Consider the following 13,043-nt stretch of genomic DNA (forward strand, 5'->3'; position numbering starts at 1 on the left):
CATGGTAATTTAGTATCCAACAGTTAGGTTCTCATTCTCTACTAAGGCCCACTAGCAACTTAAAGTTGTTTCCCAGAAGGAGGGTAGTTATCAACAGAGGATGGCAGAACTTTTCTTGAAAACCCTGGATGCTGTGATTCATCTGTAGGGACCTGCCAAAGTCATGTTTATCTGTCACTGACACATCAAATATCATTGGATCTATGGTGTCATATAGTCCAAGTTTCCAGAGAAGCTTGTATGGCTGCTTGGATCTGTTGAGGAGCCTTCTCTTATTATGAGCTCCATTCAAACCTAGAAGTTTTGGGGGTAAGTTTTTAGATGGGCTAGCGTAACACATACAAATGACGAATATGTTGTCTCTAAAATTCAAGGATGCCCACTGGATGTTGTGTCTCAGCTTTGGTTGTAGCAGGGGCCAACACAACAATTCACCCTTCATCCTGGAAGGGATAGCTTGACATGCCCCATACCACTGGACTTATAGGTAGAAGGCCACTGAATTTCAGTTGGATTTATTTCCCACACTGTGACTTGCACATGTTTTACCAATAACTCTGGAGTACTTGCTACTTCTTACTCACTAGTTCAATCAGTATGACGTCATCAAGGTACGACCAGTGTGATATCTTATAGAAGACAAAGGTGAGCAAGATCCCTATGAACTAAATTATGACACAAGTTAAATTGATACACCCCTGAAGTAGGATAGTGAATGTGTATTGCTACTTTGACAGCTGAAAGCAACTGCTTCTGATAGTCTTTAATATCAGATAGAAGAAAAGAGCATTTACAAGATCAATAGCTACATACCAGGTACTGAAGTATATGTTTATCAGTTTAAGCAATGAAATTATATCTGATACAGCAGTTACAATAGAAGTTGCCATCTAGATAAGCTTATGATAATCTGCCATTATTCTCTAAGATATATCTGTTTCCTGAACAGGCCAAGTAAGTAAGATGTGTGAAAATTAATAAAAGAAAATATCATTTAGAATGAAGTTGGGAGGCCAGCATGGGGGCCCTCATACCCAGCCACTAGTCCTCAATTGGAGACCCCACAGGAAGAGATTTACCTCGCTAGTGGATACTACTTTGCAATCCCAGCAGGAATAAGAAAGGTTTCCTCCTTCCCCAGCAGCAGCCCAGCCAATGAGAGACTGTCACAACTCAGCCAATAAAAGGCCACTACAGGGGTGCCTGGCTAGTTCAGTTGGTTAATCCTCTGACTTTGGTTCAGGTCCTTATCTTGTGGTTTATGAGTTCGAGCCCCAAGTGGGGTTCCGTGCTGACAGCTTAGAGCCTGGAGCCTGCTTCAGATTCTGGTGTCTCCCTTTCCCTCTGTTCCTCCCCTACTTGTTCTCTGTGTCTCTCTCAGAAATAAATAAACATTTAAAAAATTTAAAAAGCCACTACACTTGGAACTCCCAGTTTACTCCAGTGGACTTTTTGTTTATAGAATCCCTCCCAGCTTCCCCCTTTACTCTGTAAAAGAGCATTCTTCTCTTTGGTTCTCCAGACCTGACTATAGTTTTGCTGTACCTTGTCCCAAGAATTGAAATTCTCTGCTATTACCAAATAAACCCATTTTTTTCTCGTAAAATAATTGGCAGTTTTAAGGTTTACAGTTTAATGGAACTATGGTGGCAGTCAACAATCCTGCGTCCTTCAACTCCTTGTTCATGGCATGTTTATCCACAATCCCTACAGGAATACGTATTGCTTTTGGTTTAGTAAAGACAGTCTGGTTTTAAAATGTAGGTTTTATTATTATTCAGGTGTGGTGAGATAATTGCCATTGAAATGGTAGTTCATTACTCACAGTTCCTACTAGACAGGCACATGCTATGAAACACAGGGCCACATGGGGAAGCACTGAAATCTCTCATGAGGTAGAATTAATTGAGAAAAAAGATGGACAAAAGAGTTTATTATAGCTTCCCCAGAAAGGAAGGAATGAAGTAGAGTAAGGAGGCTTAGGATTGGCTAGTTTGAACAATGTCAGTGAGCTCTGAGGTATAGAAGCTGTCCCCAGTTGCTGAGTACCTGGCCATAGGTTGATAAAGACAGATAAATAGGGGCCTGTGAGTGGGAGCCCTATGAGAACACAATAAAAGAACTGGTTGAATATGGGCTCTGGATTGACTGGTTTTCTCCCAGGGAGTTATTTGCTATTCCTATGAATTAAATAATTCTATGAGGGGCAGTCCTTTTCAGTGTCAGCAAAGCCCCAAGATTTTGAAGCATCATTAAAAAAAAGAAAAGAAAAGAAAGAAAAAGAAAAAGAAAAACATGCTTACTTCCAGTGGCTTCCACTAGGACTTTCCTTTTCCCTAATACCCCTCACTCCACAGCACAAGAACCAATGAGGAGAATCTGCCAGTTGCTGAGTATGTCTAATACAATTACGCATTCCAGACTGGTTTAATAACCATAGGATGAACTTACAGACCCGTACACCCACTGTGAGATGGACTTAAGCTCTAACTCCATCAATCAACCTCCATTAGCTCCTACATTGGTGGGCCACTGTGACATTATGGGTCTTTTGGAATTAGTTTCAATTCAGAGACAGTGTCCAGTAATCCCCCAAAGGTCTTATTATTTCCTATTTTTTGGTGAACAATCACCCCAATGAAAGGTCATAGTTCCATAGTTGAAAGGCTGCGAGAAAGATTAACAGCATCATTTTGGGTAGCACAGCGAGGTTTTTCAAGATCTGGCCTCCTCTTCATTCAAGGGGTTCTGGATCTGTAAACTGGATCAAGTATGGGAAATGATTGAGAAACCAAGATTCTATGTTTTTTATGATTTAAGTTAGACTTTTGCTCACATGATCTAGAACTGTTCCACTTCTACAGACCATGTAAGAATTTAGTAGACAGCCCATCTCTTTTACTTTTAAGAACTTCCCAATTAACTAGCCAAAAGCATAAGTGTCTACAAATCAGACTTCTTAAGTGCTGCTTGGACTGTGCTGTCCATTATGGTAACAATGCCAACATGCTCTTGGATACTAAGTGCCTCCACTTGGCCTCTGCCACCAAAAAAATCTGATTGTCCCAATTGCATTTAGGTTTCCCAGTTTGGTGGTAGCAGTTCTCATTCTAATTTCTGACCTACAGAGAAGAGTTAGAAAGCTCTCCAAAGAGCTTCTCAAAGATGACTACTCTTCCTGCACAAATTTATTTCCAATAATTGTGGTGAAAAGTGTGCTGTCTGAATCTCCCAGGGTAGTTGAGCGGATCTGGCATGATAAATCCTCTCTAACTTTCCAATCACCCTTAGCCTTTGGATTCCTTCCCATACAGTGTATTGAAACAGTTATGGCATCTAAATTTATTGTGCCCCACTCTTAGTTTACGTTTCACCCAACCAATCAAACAAACTTCCATAGTCCTTTATAACGCCTAGAGTTACAATATTAAATCTATGATATCTGCTTAGTGAACCCATGCCAATAAACTCAGCCTCATCCAGCTTTGTGTTCCTTCCACTGTTCCATTACCTCACATGCTTACTATCCATTCCTATGTATGTCCCTCATATTTCTGTGAATATAAATTGGGAAAAAGTCATGTACTTTTTTTAGAATGACTTTTCATGAGTTATACTTTATATCTACCTTTTGGAGCCTGTTGGGACTAATTCAGAAAATGCATCCTTATGATTCTGTTCTTCTAGAATTATATACTTGGTACCAAAATATGTGTACTTCCGGGTTCTTAAAAAAAAATGAACTAATAGGGTGTGTGTGTGTGTGTGTGTGTGTGTGTGTGTGTGTGTAGAGACAGAAAGAGAGAGAGAGAGATTTACTTTTTACTTTTAGGAATTGGTTCATGCAAGTATGAACGTTAGTAAGTCAGAAATTTGTAGGGCAGATTGGTAGGCTAGAGACCCCAGGAAGAGTTAATGCTGTAGCTCAAGTCTGAGGGCAATTTGGAGACAAAATTCCTTTTCTCTGGTGGATCTTAGTCTTTTTGTTTTAAGGCTTCAACTGACTATATAAAGCCTACCCATGTTATAAAGGATAACCTAATTTGTTCAAAGTCTACTGACTTAATAATCACATCTAAAAAATGCCTTCACAATAATATCTACACTGGTGTTTGACCAGCAACTAGGTACCATGGTCCATTCAAGTTGATGGATAAAATTAACCATCAAATGCTACCGCTCTACAAGTGAGCACTCAGTGGAGGAAAGGAGGCTACAGCTGAGATCTTCTTGGTTGGCTTCTCCTGGGTGAAACCACAACCCTACGATAAGAGCTATATAAAACCACCAGCAGACATAGATTTCAATCTCAACTTTGCTATGTCCCATGAGAACTACAAGCATAAGTTTTCTCACATAAAATGGAAAAGATATGATACATCAGGGACTAATTGTGAGTATTAAATGAGATAATATATGTAATATAACTGACATAAATTTTGATACATCATAGGAACTTAATAATAAATATGAAAGCAATTATGATGGTGATGGTAAAAATGATGATTACAGTGTTGATGGTCATGATACATTTATTTTTAACAGAGGTATAAAACTGGATGTCAAGGTCAAATTCAATATAAAGTCATGTATTATTTTTTCTGTACAAAAATTAAAGACAAATTATATCAGCTTCCAACTTTTTAAAATGTGAGATTTTACATAAAATTGTATCTTTTAGCTTCTTGTGAAAATTCCAAAATGGCCCTCCTGACCCTAAATTCTCATAGAGCAACAACTGGCAAGGACTGAGTAGATCTGCCCCTTTCCAACTAGGACGTATTCTCTCTAGTCTTCACTAGCCAATTCATTCACTTACTTTCCTGGACTTTGTTGGGATTTACTTTTTCCCACTCTAGCATTTTTCAGTTTATAAAGAGTAATGCAACATATTGCTATTAAGCATGTATTTCATTCTGGTGTTTTGACATTTGGGGTTTTACTGACCCTGAGGAGACCATTCCTCCCCTGACTAGCCAACTTCTAGAGAAAATATACAACTCATTTTCTATGTAAAGTTACCAATATAGAGCCTTTTTCTTTCTTAGAGTCCTATTCTTTCTTTCATCCCATTCCTTCTACCTCCTAATTACGTAGGTGTTCCCCAGGTGGCCGTGTGTGGTGTGTACACCATCCTCATGGAAACTGAGTAACAAACTATCTTTTCAATGGCAGTTTTCTCTTGATCTTCTTGCCTCAACATACTGGAATAACACCAAGACTTACATCAATCTGGGAAGGTGCTACCTTGCTTGCACTTGATACCACTGCTATCTGCCTTTGCCAGCTGGTCTTCAAGTCCCAACATTAATTTGGAACTTGAAAGCTGAATCCTCCCTTATTTATGGTCTGATATGTGTTATTTGCCTATTGTCTCTAACAATACTCTTAGGAACACCTGTTTTCTTAATAAACTAGGTAGGTTTCCAAAGGATCCTTTAGAGGAAGCCAAGTATGAATTCCCTTCCAGTGCCATAGAATGATTCTGATTCACTGAGCAGACAGCACTGATAGGAAGTGAGCAAACCAAGTTTTTGTTCTTTTCCCACACATTTAAGCCTACCCCACTGAGTAGGTGGGGAGTGATTTTCAGAGATGCTCTTGAGTTGTGAGTCATATATTGGGTCACTATGAGAGTATCTGCCTCATGGACCATGGCCCTCCACAAAAAGTATTATTCTGAACATAAACTTTGTGCAGTTTTGTTGCCTTGCTGTTATTGCAAATTGTCCCCTGACCAACTGTGATATAAGATATAACTTTAACTGAAGTTAAAGTTCCCATAGTAATAGCACCCATTGTCCTAGAATATGCCATAGTGGGCACTCATGCTATAATACAATGAATAATGCATTAAAATTAAGCTATATCTTTGGCATTTACAAACTTATTATTAAAATGTACTAGACCATGAATGTAAATTAAATAGGACATTCAAGAATTAAGACCTCTATAAAACATAATTAACAAAGAGGTATTATATGCATTGCTTCTTGACTTTAATCCAATGTTGCATGTTTTAAAAATGGAGAATAAAGGGCACTTCATAATCGATTATTACAACTGTAATGCTGTGATCCAGTCCAGTAACGTCCTCACGTCCAATATTCGGTATTATTAAATTACTGATTCTAGACAACGAGTAAATATTTTTCTATTATATTTTTGGCTGATATGTTCCATGCAGTGCTCTTTTGTGTTATTACCAGCCAATCAATAATGATGCCATCTGCTAGGAATGCCTGAGAACACTCTCTTAGGCCCATATTACCTATTATGAGCTCCCAGTAACATTTCCCCAAATGGAACCAACATTGTAGTTGGACCAGAACTAGTGGTTCTTTTTTTTGTCTTTTTTTCTTGTATTTAAATCCAAGTTAGTTAACATATAATGTAATAGTGATTTAAGAAATAGAATTTAGTGATTCATCACTTACATATAACACTCAGTGCTCGTCCCAACAATAGTCCTCCTTAATGTCCCTCACCCCTTTAGCCTTTCCCCCCAACCCAAAACCTCACCAGAAGCCTTCAGTTCGTTCTCTGTATTTAAAAGTCCCTTATGGTTTGTCTCCATCCTGATTTTAGCTTATTTTTGCTTCCCTCACTCTATGTTCATCTGTTTTGTTCCATAAAAATTAGCATTTTTTTGTATATTTTGGATAAATACTAGTAAAATTTCTGGGTCATAGGGTAGCACTATTTTTAATTTTTTGAGGACCCTACATATTGTTTTCCAGAATGGCTGCACCAGTTTGCATTACCACCAGCAGTGAAAAAGAGATCCTCTTTCTCTGCATCGTCACCAACATCTGTTGTTGCCTGAGTGTTAATTTTAGCCTTTCTGACAAGTGTGAGGTGGTATCTCATTGTGGTTCTGATTTTGTTTTCCTGATGATGAGTGATGTTGAACATCTTTTCATGTGTCTGTTATCCATCTGGATGTCTTCTTTGGAAAGGTGTCTATTCATTCTTTCTACCCATTTCCTCAATGGATTATTCTTTTGGGTGTTGATTTATCTGTTCTTTAGGTGACTTGGGTGTTATTTATAGATTTTGGATACTAACCTTTTATCTGATATGTCATTTGCAAATATCTTCTCCCATTTCATCGGTTACATTTTGGTTTTGCTTATTGTCTCCTCTATTCAGAAGATTTTTATCATGTTGAAGTCCCAACAGTTCATTTTTGCTTTTGTTTCCCTTGCCTCTGGAGACATGTCAAGTAAGAAGTTGCTGTGGCCGAGATCAAACATATTGTTGCCCATTTTCTCCTCTAGGATTTTGATGGCTTCCTATAGTACATTCAGATCTTTCATCCATTTCGAGTTTATTTTTGTGTATGGTGTAAGAAAGTGGTCCATGTTAATTATTCTGCATGTCGCTGTCCAGTTGTCCCAACACCCTTTGCTGAAGAGACTGTGTCCAACCCCCCTCCTTTGGATATTGTTTTGGATAAATATCTTTGGAAATTCTTTCCTGGTTTGTCAAAGATTGATATTCCATATATTTGTGGGTCAATTTATGGATTCTATATTATGTTCCACTGATCTAAGTGTCCACTTTTATGCCAGTACCATACAGTCTTGATGATTACAGCTTTGTTATACAGCTTGAAGTCCAGAATTGTGATGCCACCAGCCATAGCTTTCTTTTTCAACATTAGTTTGGCTATTCTCACTGTTTTGTGGTTCCATACAAATTTCAGAATTGTTTGCTATAACTCTGCGAAAAATGTTGGTGCTATTTTGATTGGGATTACATTGAATGTGTAGATTGCTTTGGGTAGTATTGACATTTTAACAATATCTGTTCTTCCAATCGATGAACATGGAATGTTTTTCCATTTCTTTGTGCCATCTTCCAGTTCTTTCATAGCCTTCTATAGTTTTCAATGTATAGATATTTCACTCTTTGGTTGGCTGTATTCCTAGGTATTTTATGATTTTTGGTGCAATTGTAAATGGGATAGATTCTTTGATTTCTCTTTCTGCTGTTTCATTATTGGTATATAGAAATGCAACAGATGTTTGTACATTGATTTTATATCCTCCAACTTTGCAGAATTCATGTATCAGTTCTAGCAGTTTTTTGGTGGAGGCTTTTGGGTTTTCCAGGTAGACTTTCATGTCAACTGTGAAAAGTGAATATTTGACCTCTCCCTTGCAAATTTGGATGCCTTTTATTTATTTTTGTTGTCTAATTGTTGAGGCTAAGACTTCCAACACTATGTTGAATAACAGTGGTGAGAGTGGTAAGAGTGTTGTGTTCCTGATCATAGCAGGAAGCTCTCAGTTTTCCCCATTGAGAATGATATTAGCTGTGGGTATTCTGTATATGGACTTTGTGATTGAAATATGTTCCTTGAATCCCTACTTTCTCAAGGATTGTTATCAAGAAATAATGCTGTATTTTGTCAAATGCTTTTTCTGCATCTATTGAGAGGATCATGTGGTTCTTATCCTTTCTTTTATTAATGTGATGTATTGCATTGATTGATTTGCAAATATAGAACCAGCCCTGCATCCCAGGAATAAATTCCACTTGTCTAGGTGAATAATTCTTTTAAAGTATTGTCCAATCTGGTTTGCTAGTATCTTGTTGAGGATTTTTGCATCCATGTTCATCAGGGAAATTTTTCTGTCGTTCTTTTTTTTTAGTGTTGTCTTTGTCTGGTTTTGGGAATTAAAATAATGCTGGACTTGTAGAGTGAGTTTGTAAGTTTTCCTTGCATTTATGTTTTTTGGAACAGCTTCAAAAGAAGCAGTGCTAACTCTAAATTTTTGATAAAATTTCCTTGGTAAGCCTTCTGGCCCTGGACTTTTGTTTTTTTGGGGAGAGTTTTGATTACTGATTCATTTTTTTTTTTTTTTACTGGGTTTGGGTCTGTTAAAATTTTCTAATTTCTTCCTGTTATAGTTTTTGTAGTTTATATGTTCCTAGGAATTTACCCATTTCCTCCAGATTGTCCAATTTGTTGGGTTATATTTGCACATAATATTCTCTTATAATTGTATTTCTGTGGCGTTGGTTGTGATCTCTCCTCTTTCACGAGTGATTTTATTTATTTGAATCCTTTCCTAGATTTCCTAGATTTCCTAGAACCAATCTAGCTAGGGGCGTATCAATTTTGTTAATTCTATCAAAGGAAGAGCTTCTGGTTTCATCGGTCTGTACTAGTAGGCTTTTGTTTTTGTTTTTTGATTTTTTTTATAACACTGACTTCTGCTCTAATTTTTATTGTTCTCCTTCTTCTATTGTTTTTTGGGCTTTATTTCCTGTTCTTTTTCCAGATCTTTTAAGTGTAAGGTTAGGTTGCGTATTTGAAGCTTTTTTTTTTTTCCTTCCTTAGGAAGACCTGCTTTCCTATATACTTCCCTCTTATGACCATCTTTACAGCATCCCAAAGATTTGGTGCTTTTGTGTTTTAATTTTCATGGCTTCCATGTACTTTTAAACTTCCTCCTTAATTTCTTGATTAATCTATTCTACAGTAGGATGTTCTTTAATCTCCAACTATTCACAGTCTTTCCAATTTTTTCTTGTGGTTCATTTTGAGTTTCATACCATTGTGGTCTGAAAAAAATGTAAGATATGATCTTGATCTTTTTGTACTTGTTGAGGACTGATTTGTGAACCAGTGTTTTTTTCTGGAGAATGTACCATGTGTACTCAAAAAGAACGTTTATTCTGCTATTTTAGGATGATAGTTTCTGAATATATCTGTTAAGTACATCTGGTCCAGTGTGGTCCAGTGTTAAGTACATCTGGTCCAAAGCTATTGTTTCCTTGTTGATTTTCTGTTTAGATGATCTGTCCGTTGCTGTAAGTGGGGTGTTGAAGTCTCCTACTATTATGGTATTATTATCAATGAGTTTCTTTATGTTTGTGATTAATTGATTTATATATTTGGGTGCTTCCACGTTGGGCAGATAAGTATTTAGAGTAGTTAGTTCTTCTTGGTAGGTAGGACCCTTAATCATGATATAATGCCCTTCTTCATTTCTTATTACAGTCTTTATTTTAAAATCTAGTTTGTCTGATATAAGTATGGCTACTCCAGCTTTCCTTTGATGATCATTAGCATGATAGATGGTTCTCCATCCACTTACTTTCAATCTGCAGGTGTCTTTAGGTCTAAAATGTGTCTCTTGTAAGCAGCATATGGATGGGTCTTGTTTTCTAATCCATTCTGATACCCTGTGTCTTTCGATTGGAACATTTAGTCCATTTACATTTACAGTGAGAACTGAAAGGAATTTAGTGCCATTGTGTTGCCTGTAGAGTTGGTATTTCTGTTGATGCTCTCCGGTCCTTTCTAGTCTTTTTTGCTTTTGGTATTTTTCGTTTTATTTTGTCTTTTCTCCACTCAAAGACCCATCGTTAAAATTTCTTGCAGGGCTGGTTTAGTGATCACGACCTCCTTTAGCTTTGTTTGTCTGGGAAATTCTTTTTGTATCCTTCTATTTGGAATGACATTCTTGCTGGATAAAGAATTATTGACTGCATATTTTTCTGATTCAGCATGTTGAATATATCCTGCCAAGTTTCTGTGGATAATCTTTTTGCTTATAGAATACAGACTTTTTCCCTTGCTGCTTTCATAATTTTTTCCTTGTCTGTGTATTCTGTGATTTGACTATGATATGACTTCGTGATTGTTAGATTTGTTGAATCTAATGGGAGTTCTCTTTGCTTCTTGGATTTTGATGTTTGTGCCCTCCCTCAGAATAGGAAAGTTTTCCATTCCACTTCACTCACATAAACCTTCTGCCCCTTTTTCTTTCTTTTCAACTTCTGCGACTCCTATGATTTGGATGGTATTGCTTTTTAATAAGTCACTGAGTTCTCCAAGTCTTGTACACTGATTTTGACTGGTTTTGACTGGTTTTGACTTTATTTCCCTCTTTTTTTTTCCTGGTACATTTTTCTCCATAATTTTATCTTCTATATTGCTTATTCGCTGCTCTGCTTCATTCATCCTTGCCATCGTGACATCCATTCCAGATTGCATCTTGGTTGTAAGCATTTTTAATTTTGATCCGATTAGAATTTATTTCTTTTTTTTCTCCACAGAAAGGGATTCTCCTGTCTTCTATGCTTTTTTTAAACCCCAGCTAGTATTCTTTTTATCAAGGTTCTAAATTCTATTTGACATCATACTTACATTTGTGTTAATTAAGTCCCTGGCTGTCATTTCTTCCTGTTCTTTCTTTTGGTGTGAATTCCTTCATTTTGTCATTTTGGAGGAAGAAAAAAAATTAACAAAATAAAAAACAAAAATTAAAGAATTAAAAACAAAACACAAAATCAAATAAAGAAAGCTATATCCTAGGTGTGTTTCAGTCTGCTTGTTCAAAGAATCCTGATAGGACAGAGAAAAAGGGAAAGAAAAATTTTTAAAAAAGGTAAGAAAATTAAAAAAAAAAAAAAACCCTATAGAATAAAATAACAAAAATGAAGCAGAATAAAACATTAAAAAATTTTAAAAACTAAAGTAATAAAATTTTCTCTTTCTGTATCCAAGAAAGGGAAAAAAAGAAAGAAATAAGAAAAAAACAACTTAATCAAAAACAAGCAAAGAAAATGAACAAATAAATGAACTCACAAGCAGAATGTAATCCAGAGGAAGTTACATTATTTCTCCTATTACTGAAAGTATGAAGCACTCTATAGCCTGTATGATAAGCAGGTGAAGTGAGTTGTGCTGGTCTTCTGGGGGAATGTTTAGAAGGCGCAGTTGGGCAGGACTTGAGGTAGTGGCTCCATTCTCCACCAGGCGGTGCTGCTTAGCTTACTGGGGTGGATCGATGTGGGGGGCTGGGCCCCGGTGCCAGACTGAGACCAGGTGGAGCAATGTTCCCTGTTGACTCAGCCAACCCGGTGGTTCCCCCTCCCATTCATGTGGGAGGCCGGGCCCCGGCGCCAGGCTGAGACCGGGTCGAGCAACGTTCCCTGTTGACTTAGCCAACCCGGTGGTTCACCTTCCCATTCCCCCACTTTCAAGGGCATACGAAAGCCTTGTCAAGGCTGAGAAAGTTAATTCCTGAAGCCTGTGGTCTGCAGGTGTTGTCAGTAATGCTACCTCCCTTTTTCTACCCCGAGTCAGATAAAAACAAACATGGGAATTGTGTTTTGCTAACAATCTTATCAACAAGGTCTTGTTGTGACCGGTCTAGAAAATTCACAAGAAACACAGAACTAAATGTTTTGGTTGGCAGCGATTATGTGAAACCTGATTATTCTTAGAATGACCTGATCCATAAGAGTCTTATATTATAAAAGATTGTGTACAGCAACAATAAAGCCGTCACTTGGGCCATCAGCCCAGGGGACCCTCCTGTTCCCAAACTTTCTTCTCTCTCTTTTTTCTTGCATTCCCCTACCCTCAGGACCCTGACCTCGGTGTTTGTCGTGCCGGTCATGACAAGTGGTGCCCGAACAGGGACCTGAGACAACAAGGAGGAAAGTGAAAGCAGACCACGTGGCATCTAATTCAGGTAGGGGAACTGTGCCAGCAGCACAGACAACGGGAGTAAAACTATGGGACAAAAATAGTCTATGGAACAGGGAACAATGCTCGACCTGGTCTCAGCCTGGCACCGGGGCCGGCCCCCCCACAGATCGATATGCATGCATGTGCAGGGCAGAGGTGAAAATGGCTTCACCCAGCTCCCCAGTCTATTGTGCAGGAACTTCAGGTTCTCACTGACTGGTGACCAAGCACTCCTCCTTTGTCTAAGGCCTCTATCCACTTCCCGCCTCTATCTTGTCTGTGTCAAAGCTGTCTGCCTGCCAGTCAGCACCTTTCTCCAGAGTTTTACCTCAGATGGGGTTGTGTTTCAAAGCCCCACACTTCAGAGATCCTTGCGGTTTAGACCCATGCCAACACTCTATGGAGGTTCTTGGTGAGCAATGGCTAAGTGCACCAGAAAATGTCATGCGATCATTCAGTGGCAGAGATTCAGAGATTATGGCAAATCACAGCACACAGCTAGTGCGAGGTTTTGTTGCACTCTGAAGTCTTTTTCCCAATATCAGCA

General features: G+C 38.0%; 1 long non-coding RNA gene across 2 annotated transcripts in view; it reads left to right on the forward strand.

Moving 5' to 3' along the window:
* LOC144612754 (uncharacterized) overlaps positions 1–13,043 on the forward strand; it is a 90,341-nt gene that overhangs the window by 12,126 nt on the left and 65,172 nt on the right. For both annotated transcript variants that reach the window (XR_013555926.2, XR_013555925.2), the window contains exon 2: positions 12,393–12,500. This is a non-coding gene — a long non-coding RNA (uncharacterized LOC144612754). The remainder of the gene's footprint in view (positions 1–12,392; positions 12,501–13,043) is intronic.

This window comes from Panthera onca, chromosome B3 (genome assembly GCF_046562875.1).
Source record: "Panthera onca isolate mPanOnc1 chromosome B3, mPanOnc1 haplotype 2, whole genome shotgun sequence".
Lineage (NCBI taxonomy): Eukaryota > Metazoa > Chordata > Mammalia > Carnivora > Felidae > Panthera > Panthera onca.